This window comes from Manis javanica, chromosome 3 (genome assembly GCF_040802235.1).
Source record: "Manis javanica isolate MJ-LG chromosome 3, MJ_LKY, whole genome shotgun sequence".
Taxonomy (NCBI): domain Eukaryota; kingdom Metazoa; phylum Chordata; class Mammalia; order Pholidota; family Manidae; genus Manis; species Manis javanica.
The window spans coordinates 150,874,164-150,892,662 of record NC_133158.1 but is presented as its reverse complement, the minus strand read 5'-3'; the positions used below and the strand labels follow the sequence as shown (position 1 = coordinate 150,892,662).

General features: G+C 37.8%; 1 long non-coding RNA gene across 1 annotated transcript in view; it reads right to left on the bottom strand.

Moving 5' to 3' along the window:
• LOC108407693 (uncharacterized) overlaps positions 1-16,485 on the bottom strand; it is a 141,139-nt gene extending 124,654 nt beyond the window's left edge. The window contains exons 1-2 of the long non-coding RNA XR_012129437.1: positions 16,215-16,485; positions 14,139-14,204 (exon numbers count right to left, since the gene is read on the bottom strand). This is a non-coding gene — a long non-coding RNA (uncharacterized lncRNA). The remainder of the gene's footprint in view (positions 1-14,138; positions 14,205-16,214) is intronic.
• Positions 16,486-18,499: the final 2,014 nt, after the last annotated feature.

The following is an 18,499-nucleotide window of genomic DNA, read 5'->3' as shown; positions in this document are numbered from 1 at the left end:
ACCATTTGCTTCCATAGTCAGAATCTGAGTCTCTTTGCTTGAGGACTTTAGACCAGGGAAGACTTCCCTGCTCGTTTTCTGGTAGACCAGAACTTCTGGGCAGTTTATGCCTCCTGTGCATAGTGCACAACTAATGACTATCAGAATCTGGTAAGTAAATACCCAAGTCCTGTCTTCACTTACTCGAAGTGACACACAGCGTACCAGAGGTCCTAGCAAGACTGAACCACTGTATCCACAGAGGTAGTCTGCTCAATAAAAAACCATCACTGGCTTCCTTCTCTATCCTGACTCACCATCTTCCACTTCCCTATTAAGTACTTGAGATCACCTCCCGAATAAACAATTTGCATGCACGGTCTGCTTTTAGGGAAACAAAATGTAAAGACATTTGCCCTGGCCGTATGTTCACTAACACTTGCATACATGCTGTGGTGGTTATTCACACTGTCACTGAGCAGAGACTACATCTGGGCTTTCATAAGCACCTCGAATACCACTTCACCTCTGATCCATCTCACTGAGCAGGTGAAAGGCAGATCCTTTATTCAGTTCTAAGGCTCTCAACCTCTCAAAACATAGAAGGACCTTCCTCTAAGACACCTTTGCCATCTCTCATGACCATGCTAACCTCGACAGAGACACAATACAGAGGGTGAGATGGGGCTCTCATAGAGAAAGGAATCATGGGGTTACCTTGGATCTCTGAATATCAGAGGCTCTTTGCCTCTTATCTAAGAGAAACAGGATAAAAATAGCTTTTCCCATAAAGTTCATCATGCAAACTGGGACAATTTTGAAAGTGAAATCATTATTCCAGGATAGCAGGTGTAAACTGGGCCTGTCACATGCAACATGGGATGTAGAGTTACCCTAGGCAAGATCTAAGGTGAAAAACAAAGAAACAGACTTCTCCCTTAGTACAAAGCTTTTAGAGGTGTCCCCCAAAACCTCTGCTAAGTAGGACTTTCATGCTTCCAAAGTGACCTACCCTCCCTTGCTAGATTTTATATTCCAAAATTACCTTTCCTTTCACCAGCATGTTCCCAATACTACCATCTATTTTCTGTTTCCTCACACAACATTTATGTTTCCTGAGAATATAAGCACTTTATCTGCCCTCCAGGAATATTTTCATTTTGAAAGGTAATATTTGTTTGGTTATGGAAAGTACTAGTTAAAGGAAAGAGAGATAATAGGGCAAGTACAGATTTTTAAATAATGTGAAACAGTTGAGGACAGGGAAACTTTCATATATTCTGTTACAAGAGAAATTAAGCTATTGCTCTAGATTTCCAAAACAGAGATTTTCAGTGAATTCTCAGAATAGGTATCTGCCCCATGTAGACCACCGTTTGCAGGCCCTGCTATTGAAGGGTGGGTGCTGCGCTGGACTTTCACAAGGATAACGCCCTGCCTTGGATCTTTGCCTCCGTGACTCAGAGCGCAGGCCATGGACAGACAGTTTATGTGCTGGGGTTTGGGTACCCACCTCTCCCAAAACATTAGCATGCTTGTGCTAATATGGTCCGGTTTCAGAGTCATGGAGTACCTTTTCTTTTTCTCTATCAGGGTGCCGCTACTTAAGCATTTTTCATAAGTTACATTCAGTAATTTAGTCTCTTGTACTCATGCTATTACCATAATCTCTCCTAGTTGTTGCTATTCTTTTCCAGTCTGTTGAACCAAGGAAACAGGCACATATCTACATGCACACAAACATCCTATCTCTATGCCCTTTAGACATAGGTTTTCAAAAAAACACAAAGACCATTTCATTTTTTCAGTCCTGTACAATTACTCAGATAATGCTCTAATGTGTTCTTTTGCATCTCTGAAAAAAATAACCTTTGTGCTGAGTGCATAAAATATATCTAGGAGAAAATGATAAATCCTAAATATAAGAAATTCAAAGAGAAAAAAAAACTGTTTCAGTTAGGAACTGAGTTTGGCTGTTAGTAACAGACAACTGACACTAGTGACTTAAATTTGAGTTTTTTATTATTTCACTAAAGAAGGTTCAAAAAGAACCCTCCAGGATAGGTGTGGTGGTCCAGGCAGTTATCCAGAGCCCAGGCCCCTATTTTCTTGTTCCAGCATATTTAATGTGTAACTTAAATTGTCAAGGTCAAAAAATGACTCCTGGAGGAAAGAAAAGGTAAGGCTCTTTTGGGGTATGGGGTTCTTCTGGTAAGCAGAGGAGAAAAGTGTGATATGATAAGGACCAGTTTCCCTTAAACCTTTGTCTAATATGGCTGTTTGCTAAACAATCACTTTAGTTTAGTGCTCAATCTTCTTTGGGGAAAAGATGCTCAGTTTCTTCTACAATTGATTTTTCCCTCTGCTTCTTTCTCTAAGGTGACCTCAGTGTCCACAGGAAGAAGTGTATGGCTTGGCTAAGTTGGTGTCTTTGGCAGGGGAGTGCAATTCCCTGGTTTCACAGTGGGCCTTTGCTGATACCCACAGGTCTCCCATGCCTAGTCGCTAATGTCCTGCTAGCCAGATGTCTTTGCGAATCCCAGGGTCAAAGCTTGTAGCTGTTGAACTCATGGTACATTTTCTGGCTACAGTGAAGCATTCTATATCTCTACCTTCTTGATTCAGTTTCCTCTGAGCTCCTACTGGATGTAGAGTAATGCACCATCTCTCCATCCTAAATGTAGCCTCCTACTTGGCAACCCACTGATTGTCTTTGCTCTCAACTCAATGTCTATACTACCTGAGAAGTGAAAGAGGCTCTGGAGTGTCCCTAGAAATTCTATGTGTCTGGCCATGCCACTCTCCTCTTACATGAACCTGGCTGTCCCCATGGTAGTGTGGGATACCCTCCACAGCAATCTCGTCCGTATGTACCAAGGAGGGAATTAGGGCTAGAATCCATTGTCCTTGTTATTACCATCATTATCAACATTCTGCCCCTCTCTGGGTCAAAGTTGGAAGAGGGAAGTCTGGATAGAGCATCTGACCTTTTGGAAACTTCAATGCATTTTTCACTTTTGCCATTCTAAATATGTGAACTCATAAGCTTGGTACTAATAGACTTAAAGTATTCATCTGTTGAAGGAAGATTAGAATTTATTACAAAAGGAAGCCATTTATTACAGTGAGAATGAAAACAGGAAGGAGATATTCTGCTTCTGATATGCAAATAGGATAATGCAGTAAGAAAAGTGCCTTGCAAGTCAGGACATTGTCTTAAAAAATGATCTCCTAAACTTCTTCCATCTGTTTTCCTCACTCTTTTGCATTTTAATAACCAAGCCTGGAGAATCAACGTCAAAGTTTTCACCCATTGTAGAGAAAATACTTCCTTCTCCATCAAGGTTTGGGAGAAGGGCAGAGTCATAAAAGATGGTGGGGTAGGGTGTAAGCTCCCAGGAGATGACAGGAAAAAGCATAGGTGCAAAGGTTTCAGAAGAGAGAGAGAAGAGAGAAAGGTTTACTCAAGAGCAAGACTCTTCATAGCAGGGCGGAAGCCTTGAATGTCCATACCTACCCGGATGCTGTTATGCAAAGGTCCTGAGATTTAGCTTTCCTTATCACCTTTTGTTTCTGTATGGCAAAAAGAAGACATGGTTGAGAAACTGGTATGAGGTTTGGCCGTTGACATGGCTTGGGCAGGGATGGGTGAATGTACAGAGAGGTGCAGAAGAAGCCACCAGGTGGAGCCCAAGTGAACAGCCTGACCTGTCATCGGAGGGTCTGTGGGACCATCAGAGACTGAGGGGGGCCTGCATCATCCATTTCTTTATTCCATGCACTAGATTCTTCCCAAACTGTTAGAAAGGCAAGAGTGTTCACCACCTGACCCCAGCCACAAATCAGTTACAGAATGCTGAGTGGATGAGTAGCAGAGAGGTGGTAAAAGGACATTGCCTCGGAGACGAAGGTTGTTCTATGTGTGTCTTATAGACACTTATATAGCCCATTACTTAAGAGACATAGATAGGGTAAGGGAAGAAGAGGCTGTAAGGACTGAAAGTAGCAGGAAGGACTTGGCCTAGTGGGCCTCAGATTAATAGCTTAAGTAGTGCTGTGAAGAGTTCCTCACCCTGCTTCAGCTCATCAGTACAGCTGATGAGGATTTGGAGGCAGATTTGGTTATTCCTAAAATTCACCCCAAGGCAGGCTTATTGTAGAATATGTCCTGTTTCATTTCAGGTGAAGGAGTTGGAGGCAGTAGAAGCTGTGCCAAAGTATAGCAGTGCTTTCCTGTCTCACCCCTCACCCCAGATAATTAGTCATTGCTTAGGAAGCAAAGGAGAAGAGGAGACCCAAACTGAGGTTTTCCTTTTTCCATATGCAAACTGAATATGAATTACCTAAAGGAATTATATAGATTATCTAATTGGTTAAGTTTAAAATTGGATTGAATATTCTGTGATTTCTTTTCTCAGTCCCTGGTAGGTGGGAGTTATCCTTGCCCATTTGAGTTACAGTGACAATGACGTTTTGGCTCCCACTACATTAGGATTCTCTCTCATGCATTAGACTCAAAATCCCATCCAATCCTTTGCTCCTCCATTTTGATATCCTGGAAAAAGAAATAAAACAGGACATATCCTACAATAATCCTACCCTGGGCTGACTTTTAGGAATAACCAAACCTGCCTCCAAATCCTCATTAGCTGTATTGAGGTGCAGAACCAGACAGTGAGGAACTCTCACAGGCTACTTAAGCGTTTAGTTGGAGGCCCAGTAGGCCAAGTCCCTCTTGCTTCTTGTTGTCTTTACAGCCTGCTTTCCCCTTAGCTTATTTCTATCTCCTAAGTAATGGGCTGAATAGCCTTTATAAGGCACATTGAGAACAGCCCAATATCTTTAGTAGAGAAAAGAAAAGGGAGGTAGTCATATAGGTCTAGATAAATCATTTTTATTAAACCTCCTATTAAAGACTCAATCTATTTTGGCCCTCAAGACCTTACAGGGAGTGATGGCTTTATTCTGCACACTAAAGAGCAGTGGCCCTACTTCCTTCTTCCTACTTCTACTTTTTTTTTCTTTGAGACAAAACCAAGAGCCCTCCCTGAGGATTTTGGTTGTCAGAGCAGTGTGGCAACATGATCCTCTGCTCACTACTTAATAATATTTGCAGGAAGATTGCATAAAACATGAGTCCTGCATGAGATTTTTACTCCAGAGTCATGAAAGACTTTCCTTCAGGTAAACTTTTTTTCCCACTTTGTCCATACTTCTCAAAGGGGGTAGTTTTCACACATGTGGGAGCAGACCAGCAAGTGTGAGAAACCACCAACGTTTCTCCCAAAGAAGCAATTATACTTAAAGACATGAATAAAAATCAGTATGAAAGTCACACGAATGTATGCTGAAGCAGGACTTCGAAGCTATTTCATACTTGAAGCAGGCAACTTCAAGCTGTAGTCCCACATCACCCCATACTCCTTCCCTGGCGCCACGCTGCCCTCCTTTCCTCAGAGACAGATGTTGTCTCTATCCACTGCCAAATGTCCTTACTTCACAGAGATTTAGAAGCTTTGGCTTTCTTTGAATACACCCAAACCCAAGAGTGATCATATTAAGAATGGAGTTATTGTAGGGACATTTTTTAACTACTATAGCCCAGTAGTGAAGTAAGTCAGAATTTGTGGCACTATATGATTGCTGTATATTTTCAAGACAACCTGACATGCAGGTTCATGATACAAATTCTCAAAGGCAGAGTTCTTGAATATTTTATGTGATTTGTTCATATTTAATAAGCTAAGCAGTACCAGTTAGGTTTTGAAAGAGGGGAGATTAGGAAATGGCACTCATAACTTATGTTTTTATTTGGGCCTGATTGTGTGCATGTGTGTGTGTGTACATGTGTGTGTATCCATTTTCTACTCCAAGGCGAAGTTTGTTCTACAAGCTACTGGCTTGGTCAGAAAACTTTGGAACCGTGAGTGCAGCTCCAGTCGTAACATTTAGACCTTTGCCTCAATCCCATAATAGTTAGCTTAAGTAATGTCTAAATATTTCCTTAAGCCACAATATCCTATTTTCAACAATGGACTCTAAATCATAATACACTTTATCTGTTTCTTTCTGACTTGGAATAAGTCCCCGGGTGGAATAGTTGTGCGCTCCTTTGAGATTTGTCAACTGCAGTGACGTATATAGTAATACTGGCATAAGGAGCTATGCTGAAATCCTTGGTCTGATGTAATAATTTAGAGAAATGTTATCTGTGGGCTGTGCACCTGATCTGGTTCTGTCCTGGCATTTGCTTCAACTGAGCAGAAGTAACTCTGACTAGGCCAAGATCTATCTTTGAAATTACAATGATGTGCAATTAAGGAGAAGTTATTTCAGTTATCAACATATAGTAACTCAACTGGTCACAGTTAAGAAAGTATATAAATTCCAAAGACATTCAAAACATCTGGCTTTGGATGCCTCTCCCTTTCCATAACTGGTGTGTTAGCTGTTCATGGGGAAATTACTTGTAGCACATTTTAGTGACATCTGTTTCAAGTTAGGGTTAATTGATTTCCATTTGTGTGAGCAAGTCTCTTTCTGTCTGTCTTGTCTTTTTATCCCCAAAATTAGAAGATATGGATCATGAAAAACAAATGCATTTGCAGACAAGACTTTGTATTTCAATTTGTATATTAAGAGAGAAATATACAAGTAAAATGAAACTTCCTAGAATCCTTCACTATACCCTGACTCAATTGTGAAAATTGTTTCTAAAATCTTAGCCAGGACCTCTGGAATGGTTGGTGTGTCCTAGTCATTGTGTTAAGTAATCTACATTACCTTTATTAATCACAACAGCAACCTTATAGGGTCAACCTTTCCATTGACACAATTTTCCAATGTAAATGTAATCTGCCCAAAGGTACAACTCTAACAAAAGGAACAGAAAGAATTCTTACCTAAGTAATTTGCTGCTAAAGCCTGTATTGTGTAATTGCATTAATGGATTATAAAATGCTGTAGCAACCAAGCCATCATGTGGCATTGATATTCCTGTGTGCAGAGCCATACATGACATTCTTTCAGAATTAGAGAAAACACAAAACTGGCTGCTTTGCCATCTGAAGGCCATCTCACAACATTTGACAAAGTGATCAGGACCAGATTTTTATTCCAGTCATCTGTGTGACTTTTTGCAAGTCTCAAAATCTCTCTGAGTCTGGGTTTCTTAAGGTACGTCGATTATGCCTGGCTGACATTCAGGAGGATTGTTATGAAGGTCCAGGGAGTTAAACTGTATTGAAATGTTTTGCGTACTCTAAAGAATAATTTTCCAAAGTGTTAAGTCAAAAATTTACTTCCCAGAAATGGTACCAGATGTTCTGAGAGGAAAGAGTTCACAGGCAAATTAGTTTGGGAAACTCTGCATATCACTGTAAATATCCCAAGTGTGGAGGACATGTGTTGTCTTAGAATCTCTGCCATCCTTTCCTGGGGGTCGGGCATTGCTCCCTCGTGCACCACCCCCCACCCCCACCCCCAAACACACATGCTGATAGAGCTGCTACTCTCCCGGGGACAACAGCAGAGCATGTGACCTGCTGCTCTGGATCACTTTAGTCACTGCAAGGACTGTGGCATAGCACAATGTGAAGGTGTGAGCCCAGAGCAGCTGCTGGTCACGCCTGGCCTCCTGCCGAATCAGCCTGCAGCGGACACAACACTGTCCTGCCTCCTGTGAAGCTGCTCCAGCTTGGAGTTCTGTCTCTGGTGTACCCTTCACAGAGATTCACTATGAGAAATACTAGGAAATACTAGATTTCAATGAAGTATAACTTAATTAATCAAACACATGTAGTGGATTTTTCTATTTTTATTCATTTAAGCCATAGTTGCCAGGGAGCTATAAAAAAGTGCCACTTAACATACCAGTAAATTGCGATACTAATTAGGAGAATTAGTGGGCTAGAATTACTTGTAAATGATGTTGTACAGAGTAATCAAGCATTTAAAGAAATCAACAAAGTACTTTAAAATATTCTTTTTAATTTTGATATTCTGAAGATTTCCCCCTCAAATGCTCTGACCAATTGTTCTGTTAATTCTCTTGGCAATATCCCCAGCAGATAATTTATATGTGACTATGGACTGCACTTTCTATATATGCCAAAAACCTATGTCTTCTTGATTAAATTCTCAGCCATCACACCACAATGATTTTATTGTCTCAATATGATAATAGACCAAAACATTTCAGATTCACTTTATCATAATCTATTGGGCAAATACAGAGAGAGAGAGAGAAGAGGAAGTTTTCAAAATGTAAATGATATTCTATAGAGAAAACTATAGCAGCTTAACCCTTTGACTATATAATCTTGAATGTTAGAATATTTTCAAACATATAGATAGTTGAAATTATGTAGTTTCAGCCTGAGCCTAAATTTGGTCTTCGTCTAATATCCTAAGATCAAATTATAAAGCTTAAATGGCTGAGTCTGTTCATTCAATAAAAAATACTGAATTAAATGCCATTTTCTGGTATTAGTTCATAGCCCTATTTTCAGTAAAACCACCAATCTCCACAGTGATGTATCTGTTAGTATGGTTTCAATGAAAGGAACAGAGGATGCTACTTAATGTGGCTTAGCAACATAAGATGGTTTGTTAACTCATAATGATTTTATCATTGACTAAGTATCTGTCCACCTTTTTTTCTAATTCCTTAGCATTGCCCCCAGGCTTCTCCCTTCCACCTAACTGCAAGTTGGCTGCAGAAGCTCCAAGCATTGCATCTTCATCCAAAACCGACCATAAAGGCCATGTTTTTTCCTTGTGTTTCTTATTAATTGGTGTAACAGTTTCCCCAAGTGCCTCTCAGCAGGTGTTCCCTTGGTTAGAATTGCACCATATGACCATTTCCATTTTTATTACTGGAAAAATGATTAATTGTCTTAGATTAACTCACATTTCACCTCTTATGGAAGAGAGAGTGGTCTCTTGATATTTCACATGGAAGCAGTGGGGGTGGGGGTCAACAGTGTTTATCACAAGTCCCTTGAAAATAAAATTTTCTGGCAGATGATTACAAAATGAAGGACAATTAAGGGAAAGAAAGTGCAAATTTAAAATAATATGAGAAAAATTAAAATAAAATACAAATCACTTTTAAAATTGTCAATAAATAAATAGTATTGCATATATTATGTTGTTATTGGAAATTATGTTGAGAGGAACTGGTGCAACTAAAAATAAAAAGGAAAAACTTGCTTGAAAAAATACCTTTACATAGCTATATTAGAGGAAAAGAGCTATATAAGTTTTCACAATTTTGTTACATTCTTTTATCCTGCTTTATGAAATAGGTCTCCAGTTGGCACCTACTCAATATACTTAAGTAGATTCACATATTAAATTTTTCTACTACAAGTAAATTAACTACTTTGTAAGCAGTTATATATACATGCATATATATATATACATATACACACACACACTTGTATGTGTGTGTGTGTATACTTTTTAAAAGTTTATCCTTAAGTTCTGAAAGGACCAGAAGGAGAGAAGCTGAGACCAGTCTAGATTGGTCTTGTTTATAAAAAACATTCTCTACAAGATGTCTTTTATATACACCTGTGAAATATTTCTCACTCTCTAAATGAATGTGTTGGCATCTGCCCCATGGAATTTAATACATTTTTTTACATGAAAATTGTATTTTGTTTATATTACCTTACTTTTAATTCTGTTACAGTGAAAGATGGTAGAATATAATAGTTTCTTCCACAAAACACTTAACTGATGTGCATGTGGAATTTAATAAATTTGAAATATAAGTATAGAAATCAGGTGCCCTAATCCCTTTTATTAAATCAGATGTTCCTATCATCTGACAAAGAAATGTTTAATAGGGGCTCTAACTGTGCTTCCACATCCCCCATCTAGAGCCTGTATTTTCGGGGTAGAAGTTGAAAGCGAGTGCCTCCTTTCATATGTTAGTGCACAAGCTAGGCTCTTCAGAGAGCAAGGGTGAGTCTGCTCATTCACCCCAAGGGTGAGGATGTGGTTCACTGTGAACAGAGGCATCAAAGCAGGCCCTGTGCTGTTTGCTCTCTGAAACTCTACCTCCTTCTGCCACTTGAGCTAGCCTTGCCTCCAAGATAGAAAACACCGCTTTCTCTCTACCTTCACACATGGGCACGTTCTCGTATGTCCTTACAATTTCTGGTATAAATATCCTATTGGTTCAGAGTGCCTTTCATAGGTTTGCTAGTTAAGTGTCAGGGACCAGGAGATACAGATAAACAAGGTATAATTTAAAAGAAGAATGTTCCAGCCATGATTCATTATTCATTTAATAAACATTTATTATCTACCAAGAACTGTGGATAAAAATACCAAGAATATCCTGACACTCGAAGACTGGTTTTCCTCTAGAGGAAGAGATAAAATGATAAAAAGAAATAAATACAGGGAGATTAAGAGGTGCCAGGAGAGATGTACAGTGCATGAGTAGGCTGCTACCAAGGAGGAATTCTCCCCCTGAGGGATTCAGAGAAAAAAGGTAGATGGATGATATTTTATTCATAAATAATACAGGTTCACTATATTCCACTCTTAAAAAATGAATGTGTGCTTTTAGCAAGTGGCTAACTCTGTATCTCCGAATAATTGGCAAGTGTACTTAAAACTGAGTTTATTCTGTCCAGCTTGGTTACATAGGCCTAAATTTCACATTCTCTGAAAGCAATACTTGTAACCACTAATTTTACAATCTATTCTTAGCTCCTCTGAAAGATGATAAAGTACTGCAATCATTATTAATAAAAAGAGTTTTCTGTCCTTATTTGTTTAACAGAGAGTAGTATCCTAAGCCCAAGCTCAGCACATTCATGAGATTGTCTACTGGGATCCTTAAAAGGGTTACATGAAATAAACTAGGAATCAGTGTACTGTGTCAACAGGCAATGAATTGACAGGTATGTTGTTTAAGTCTTATTTACTCTGCAGGCACCTTTTTGACTCAGTGCTACAAGTAAGTGTAGAAACTCCTCTTGAGCTAAGTAGTTTAAGTTGTCAACTGCACGGAAGAAGCCATAATCCATGGATCATTGACCAGACAGATATTGCAAGCTCAGCCTGTCACATTGAAGCTTAGTAATAAAGTGTTGATTGTAGCTTGGTGAACTGGTGGATGAGCTAAAAATCCATCTGAATTCTCAAAGGGGCTTCTCAACTGGAAAGAGCAACTCAGTCAATAACTCAATATTTATCCCAGGTTCTCATGAATACTTCCCAGCACTGTGTTTGTCTAGACTAAGAACTAAACTACTTCTTTTAGGCCCCCAAAGTGACAAGGCTTCAGCTCTAGCAGGTCCCTTTTCATTCACTGCCAGGCACAAATATAATGTGGTTAATCCTTCCAACTGAAGGTCTTTGCTGCTTCTGCTTTTTCTGCAAACTTCTGTGGACTCATCAGCAGAGGCCTGAATGACATGTATTTCTCCACATTGGTATCTCTAATTCATACTTGCATTATGTAGCAGGAGGCAGAAGAATTCACAAAGTGCAAAGAGATGAATGGCCTGGTAAACAAAGCCTGGGACTTTTGACTTATGCATCTTCTAATGTTGGGGATATAGATTTGAGAAGTGACGATCATAAAGAATACACCTCCACTGAACACAACCTGGAGATCAATTTAGTATTGAAGAAATAGTACACCTGAGGACCAACAACTTCTTTTAAAGGAGAACTTTTCCACTTCTTACTCTTCCTCACATAACTGAGAATCATATGGTGTTCCTGGAATAAGGTAGATCCGAGAAGAAAAAATACCCTGCAGAATTATTCCAATTAGATCCTTTTAACCCTTGAATCATTTGTTCACTCAGAAAGTTTGTATGCATTCAAGCTTGGCTACATAATTTTAGGGATTCAGTGAAAAATAAAAATATGGGTCCCTTTCTGCAAAACTATTAAGAAATTGGCAATGGTGACAGCAGAGCATTAAAGCAAGAGTGGCTCTCTAAGCTGTTCACCAACACATCCCCACGTCCTAGTTTGGTACCGGGGGTATGGTGACACTTAATAGGTATTTGTTAGGTAAATACCTATGAAATATAAACCCTACCTTCATAAGAGTGTATATCAATAATACCTTAAAAAAAAGAAATATAAATCCTGACAGAGGCAGGTTACCTTTTGTAGATGTAAGAAGCTGAGAGGGAGAAAATGTAAGTAAATTATAACTGGAAAATAGTAAAGAGTCCACTTTGGAGAGTGGGTTTGATTTATGATGGAAATAGAAGGAATTAAAGTGCCTGAGGAGAAGAATGGGGTCATACTGTGGAAATACTGAGATTGAGACTCTAATTGAGGAGTTTGTATGTAAACGTAGGTAGGCATTAGGGAATGGCCAAAGGTTGTTGGGTTTTTTTTAACCCAATAACTTTTCTTTAAGAAGTGTATAAGAAAATACAAAAGACAGTAGTATTTTAAACAAAAGTGCTTCTAAGCAAGTTATGGGCTTATCAGAGTGGGTTTTTTGGAAGAGATGATTGTCTAAAGATCAGATTTAAAGAAAGTTACAGCATGAATTTGAATAAAGGGAAAGGATTTGGGGAGGATATGTGGGAACAAAAATATGAAGGCAAGAAAAACACTTGACATTTTGTTAATAGAGTGAATTTAGTCATCTAACTTGTCAGTCTTGGGAAAGACTTTTTAAAACCACCATTTTCCTTTTTTTTCTAATCCCCTGTTGAATTAGTAGAGAAACTACTAACTGTATAGTACATTTGCCTAAAAGAAGGAACTTAGGTTGAGAAACGTGTTAAGTTCAGTCTACACTAACCACATACAAAGTTTCATTTTCAGTCATTTTAACTTACAGAACTGCAAAGAGAGACTGAGTCTTCAATGCTGTGGCTTCATTTTTTGGTGATTTTTAAATGGATTTTTTAAAATTCACCATCCACTAGAATTCATATTACTCAGAAGCATCTGAAGATGTTCTCAAGTGAAAGTGTTTTAGTAGAAAAAAGAATCCTCCTCACCCATTGACCAAAATTCAGGACCTAACAAAAAATTACAAAGGTAAAATACATCCATCCTTGGAAAAGACTTTTCATATAAGTCAGAAGTGTGAAACAGAAACCAAATAAACCATTCATAAAATACACAAAAAAATGTTGTGCATTCAATCAGCATCTATCAAACATGTTCATTAAAGTGCTTTCAAGCATTGATATATCACAAGAGTACAACCACAATTTCTAAAAGAAAAGTGCTACATAAATGTAGAAGAGAAATTATATCTGTGTGTTCTCCATGACAGGCTGGTCATTTCACATCTTGACATACTGTTACTGATGATGGCATGTAAAGTTGGATGACACTAAAAGGATGTCAAAATTTAATGATTATAACACATGCTTTAAAACCAGTGCTTCCATTACTGGGTTATGACTCAGATGTCATGACTAACAGGGTTATTTTTTTTGTTGCTGTTCAGTTTTTAAACTCTTACTAGTTAATCTGTGAAAGTGAATCACAGCCTAATTCAGATCTTTCATCCATTTTGGGACTTTCCTTCAAACTACCCAAATTATTAATCAAGCCAATGTGTGTTAGTAGTTATTCACTCATGATTTCAACATGTATTGTCTATAATATGCCCAGAACTGTGCCAAGTGCTGATGATATAAAGAATAATAAAATCATTTTTATGCCCCCAAAATAACTTTCAGTGCTCTAACTTCTACTTTGATAATTATTCAGAACAGTATTGGACATTTGGTTGGTCTCACTCTGTAAAGTAATAAGGATACAAAAGCATTTTGTTTCCCATACAAGCAGCTCATAGATTCTATTCCTGAGCAAAATATGCACCATAGATCATGTAAACAATATTCCTAGATATCTTTCCATAGCCTGGAGGGAGAAGAATAGCTTTGCTGTAAGCTAACAGGGAGAGAGATGAAGAATAACTATCCTTTGGCGAGGAGAGTCTCTGTCTCTCAGATTGCATTGCATTCACTTTCTCTTTGCATTTAGGTTTTGTTATTGATATTAAAAAATCTTTGCAAAATGTTCCTAAATTCCTCATTTTCTGATGAAAGCATTACGGCACAGAAAGTGTATGGTCTGTTGTATCTTGAAAGAAATATTCATGGGTAGTAAAGGAGCCAATCCATTGAAAGGGATTTCATTACCTGGGAAGAGTAAGCGAACACTCACAAAGATCAGCCAGCACCAGGATCAACTACAGAACCATCGAGCTGTAGACAAGGTAAGGATTTAGTGTTAGACTGCCTAGTCCACGGTTTGACTACTGTTTCCCATATCTTGAAAAAGTACACAGGATTTTTGTGCAGTGATGTGAATAGCTTCCCTGACTTGAAAAAACAAATTTTGGAAGAGAAACAAAACCAAAAGGAACAAAGCAACATTTATCAATGTAAATCAAAATGAAATTTAGCTTTTTCATTTTCTATTGCTTTATGAGCATATTCATATGTATTTCACATTGACAAGTCATGTTAGGAGTTGAAGAAGCTCAGCCCCACTTTGTGTTTATGTTGAGGTTATAAATAGGTAGAGGAGACAAAACTCTGCCTTGTAAACAAAAAAGTTGCCGACATTGAGTACACCTGTGTGATACAGGCACATCCCTTCGTGGTCTCAAGCATTTACACAGTGCTTAAATTTTCTGTTACTTTAAGGACTTGGTTTTGGGGGGAGCGGGGTTCTGTTTGTTTTCTTTTCATTGTTTTGGTTAGGTTTTTATTTTTGTTTTGCTTTTATTTTTTAATCTGTAAAGTGAGTCACTGGCTTCCAAACAGAAGAGAAGATTAAATTGTTAATATTTAAAAAGAACCCTCTGCTCACCTGTCTGGATCTTAAGGGTATGGTAAACAGGGAATGGATTAAGGGGGAGGTCATATAGACATAAAGATATGCTCTGCATATAATTTTTTGTGAGATTATCGCAAAAATGAACCCTCCCTGCCTAGGCTAACCTGAGCCACCACAAAGTTGCTGAACATGCCCATAAGAAGTCAGTGATGTCAAACATGTAGTAAACAAGAGCTGGATTTGTAAGGATTTGGGGATTGGGTTACCGTCAAGAAGCTAGCTGAGTGCTAGCATTGATTCAGCTGTAACCCTCTATAACACAGATTCTCAAAATGTAGCAGATGTTCCTGGATGATGCATCAAAACATAGATTGCCGGGTCCCATCTGCAGAGCTTGTGATTCAGCAGGTCTGGGGTGGAGCCCAAGAATTTCTAACAAGTCTTTAAGTGATGCCAGGGTTTTTGATGAGACCATTGAAAGAGGATTGAAATTAGAGGCCACAAAAGGAAAGTAAATGTGGGAAGTTGCCACATTAGAAAGTGATAGAGCTTGCAGGAGAGAAAAAATACACCCTGTCTGAAGCCTTCAAGTTGGAAAGGAAATAATCATAGTAATAAATGCTGTTTTAGCTAAATTGAAAAGATAGGAGCCTGATTCCTCCTATTCACCTCTTGAACTCAAAGGGCTCTTAGGGTCCTTCTCTACATTATTGAGAGCCTATTAAATTTGGCCTCTATAATTTGATAGTTGAAAATGGAAGTTCATGGAGGAAGTGAGAAAATGGGAAAGTCACAGTGAAACAGCTCAAAAAGAGGAACTTTTTCAAAATAATGACCTGCACTTAGGAATCTAGGGAAAAGCCTGCCACCTGCTAACTGAAGCTCAGGTGCACCTAATACAAGTACTGGGATGAGTAGTGGTAGTCATAGTAGTAAGTACCTAAAGGCTGGGACTCAAAGAGAAGGGAACTGACATATCTGAAGTGCCCCCTATGTGCTGTGATCTCTTGGTACCCTTTGAATATTTTTCTCATTTATTCTTCCAACCACCCTGTAACATGGTATCATTAAAACATTTTATAGGTGAGGAGTCTGAGACTCAGGAAGATGAACAAACTTGCTGCATGTCACATATTTAGTAAATGTGGAATCTAGGAACAAAGGTCTTTCTTACGCAGAGGACCATTTTGTTTTCTGTTATATCACTGGCTTTTCCTCAGCTGGAGAGTTGAGGACACCGAGGTCTGTCTCTACATTAAAGCCCTCCCTTGTTCTAGTTTCCTATATGAAAATAAAATTACCACGTTCCCCTTTTTCTTACACTCAAATACCACAGCCACTACCATTTTAGACGACAGACTACACGTTTAGTTCTTTCATCATAGCACTCTGGCATAAAATGCAGAAAGCAGAAGTTTTGGGGGCCGACTGACCTGGATTCAACTCCTGGTTCCATTACTTCTGGTCATTCTGCTTCTCTGGATGATTCCCAGGGTGAGGTAAATCACATCCAGTTCATATGAGAATGATGAGGCCAGTGTGACACAACTGAGAATTAAATGACAGAAGCATGATTCTTGCCATATTATAAATGTGACAGTGCTATTAATTTCTTCTACTTTGCTGAGTAGTGTTATAAGCCAAAACACTCAGAAAATGTTTTTACTACTTGGTAGCAGCCCTCTTTTGTTTTTCTCAGCAGTCCCTTATCTTAACTCTTTTACTTTTGTTTCCTGTTCCACTGGTCTCTTCCGCTTTGCAAAGCTTCTAATCTTTAACTGAGCAAAAAATGTCTTTTCCCTCATTACCATCTTAGAAAATATATACTAGATCCTAACATTCTCTGGGAAAAAGGTGCTGTCTGAATACAAACTTTAAGCCGTCTGAAGTTGCACATGCTTAATCATATTCCATTTCTCTTTTTATGTTTATATTTATTTGAAATTAATTTTAATTTACTGGATTAGAAAAGTAAATATGCTAATGGTAGAAAATACTAAAAATGCAAACTTTTTTAAAGCCTTCCAAACTCCTGAAACCTAGGAAAAAACCTACATGGTTAATATTATCAAATATTTTCTTAGGTTTGCACTCTGTGTGTGTGTGTGTGTGTCTGTGCCTGTTGTATTTATAATTGGGTTATAGCTTATTTCACTTGAAATTATGTCATATTCTTTTTCCCTTGCCATTATAAAGTGATTTAATAGCATAGTTTTTAATGGTTGCATAATGTTTCATCATATAGCTATCCCTGCCTTTTTTGTTGTTGTTTATAATCCCCGCCCCCCCACAGAAGGAACCACAGTGTACCTATTTAAATTACCATTGCTTGAAAAATAGGACTAATGAGAATGGACATGGTATAATGCATGTTCAATCTCATTATTGTTTACTTACTAATTTGGAAAAAGTCTGGAGTGTACAGCTGTGGATTTGGCAACAGAGGAACTAATTAAAATATTTAAAAATTCAGTATCAGTGACTCAAAAAGGTTTTCTATGTTCATGTTACATATTGTTATTATAGAAATGTTCACTCACATATGATTTTTGTTATTGTTTGGAAGGCAATCATTTTCTATAAATATCTGCTGAGACAAATAAAAAAATGACTTTATATTATATAAAAACAATCCTTACATTTCTACACTCCAAAAAGTATTTTTCAAGAAGGGAAATACTGGTTCTAACCTTATACAAAATATATGGTAGATGGATAAGGGCTTATATACTCACTGAAAGGAGAAAATTTCAGATTTTCAGTTGTAATTATTTTATTCATATTCACATTGCTATCTCCTCTTTATTCACACCTGCTGTATGAATCCAGGCTACATTTTCATTCAATGACTCTCAGTTTTCTAATCTTCAAAATGAAGGCAGTTGAACTAGATGATTTCTTAGTTCCATAATAGCCCTAAAATCATGAATTTCTATGTTCTAGAAGGTTAGTTAATAATGGTTTCTGAAAAAAATCAAAGCATAATCAAATCATATTAGGTGCCTCATTTCTTTAGAATGGCTAAGAATATGCTTAAAAAGCTTTATTAGACTTTTTCAGACATACTATTATAAATCAGTTACATTAAAACTTTAGAAATGTTTTTACATGCATGAAGTACCATGGTTAACTAAGCCACTGATTACACAGAACTATATTGTGGGTGTTTCTGTAATTCATTATAATGATCATTATTAAATATTTATTGAGTTCTAACAAAAAGGTCTTTAAGGAGTATAAATCCAACTGAACAGTGACCAGAGAAGTCTAATTAAATAGCTCTAATCTAATATCCATTTATACAAACATGTGTAGACACAAAACATGAATTTAAAAAAACCCTGCTTAGTAGAAAACATTCCTATTACCAGAGCACTGTTAGTTTTAATAAGACATATTTCAGTGAGGGACAATAAAAGAAGACATGCCCTTATCTTCTAAGAGAAAGGATTACCTGGGAGAGGATGCATTATCCAGAATTTCAATAGTTTAAAATACTTGATAGTATAGAATTTTTTTTTGTTGGCTCAATAAATACATTACATAAAAAGTTATTTTTGGGGAGCATTTTAGGAGTTTCAGTCACACCATATGCAGGCCAATTATAATGGGCATTTTGTTTACAATGCTGCTTCAGCTTCTTTTTGAGTCCTTTACCTAAATCAGTTTTCACTTTTTATAGTTAGAGCTAAACAGTGCCAGTTTGGTCAAACATAGA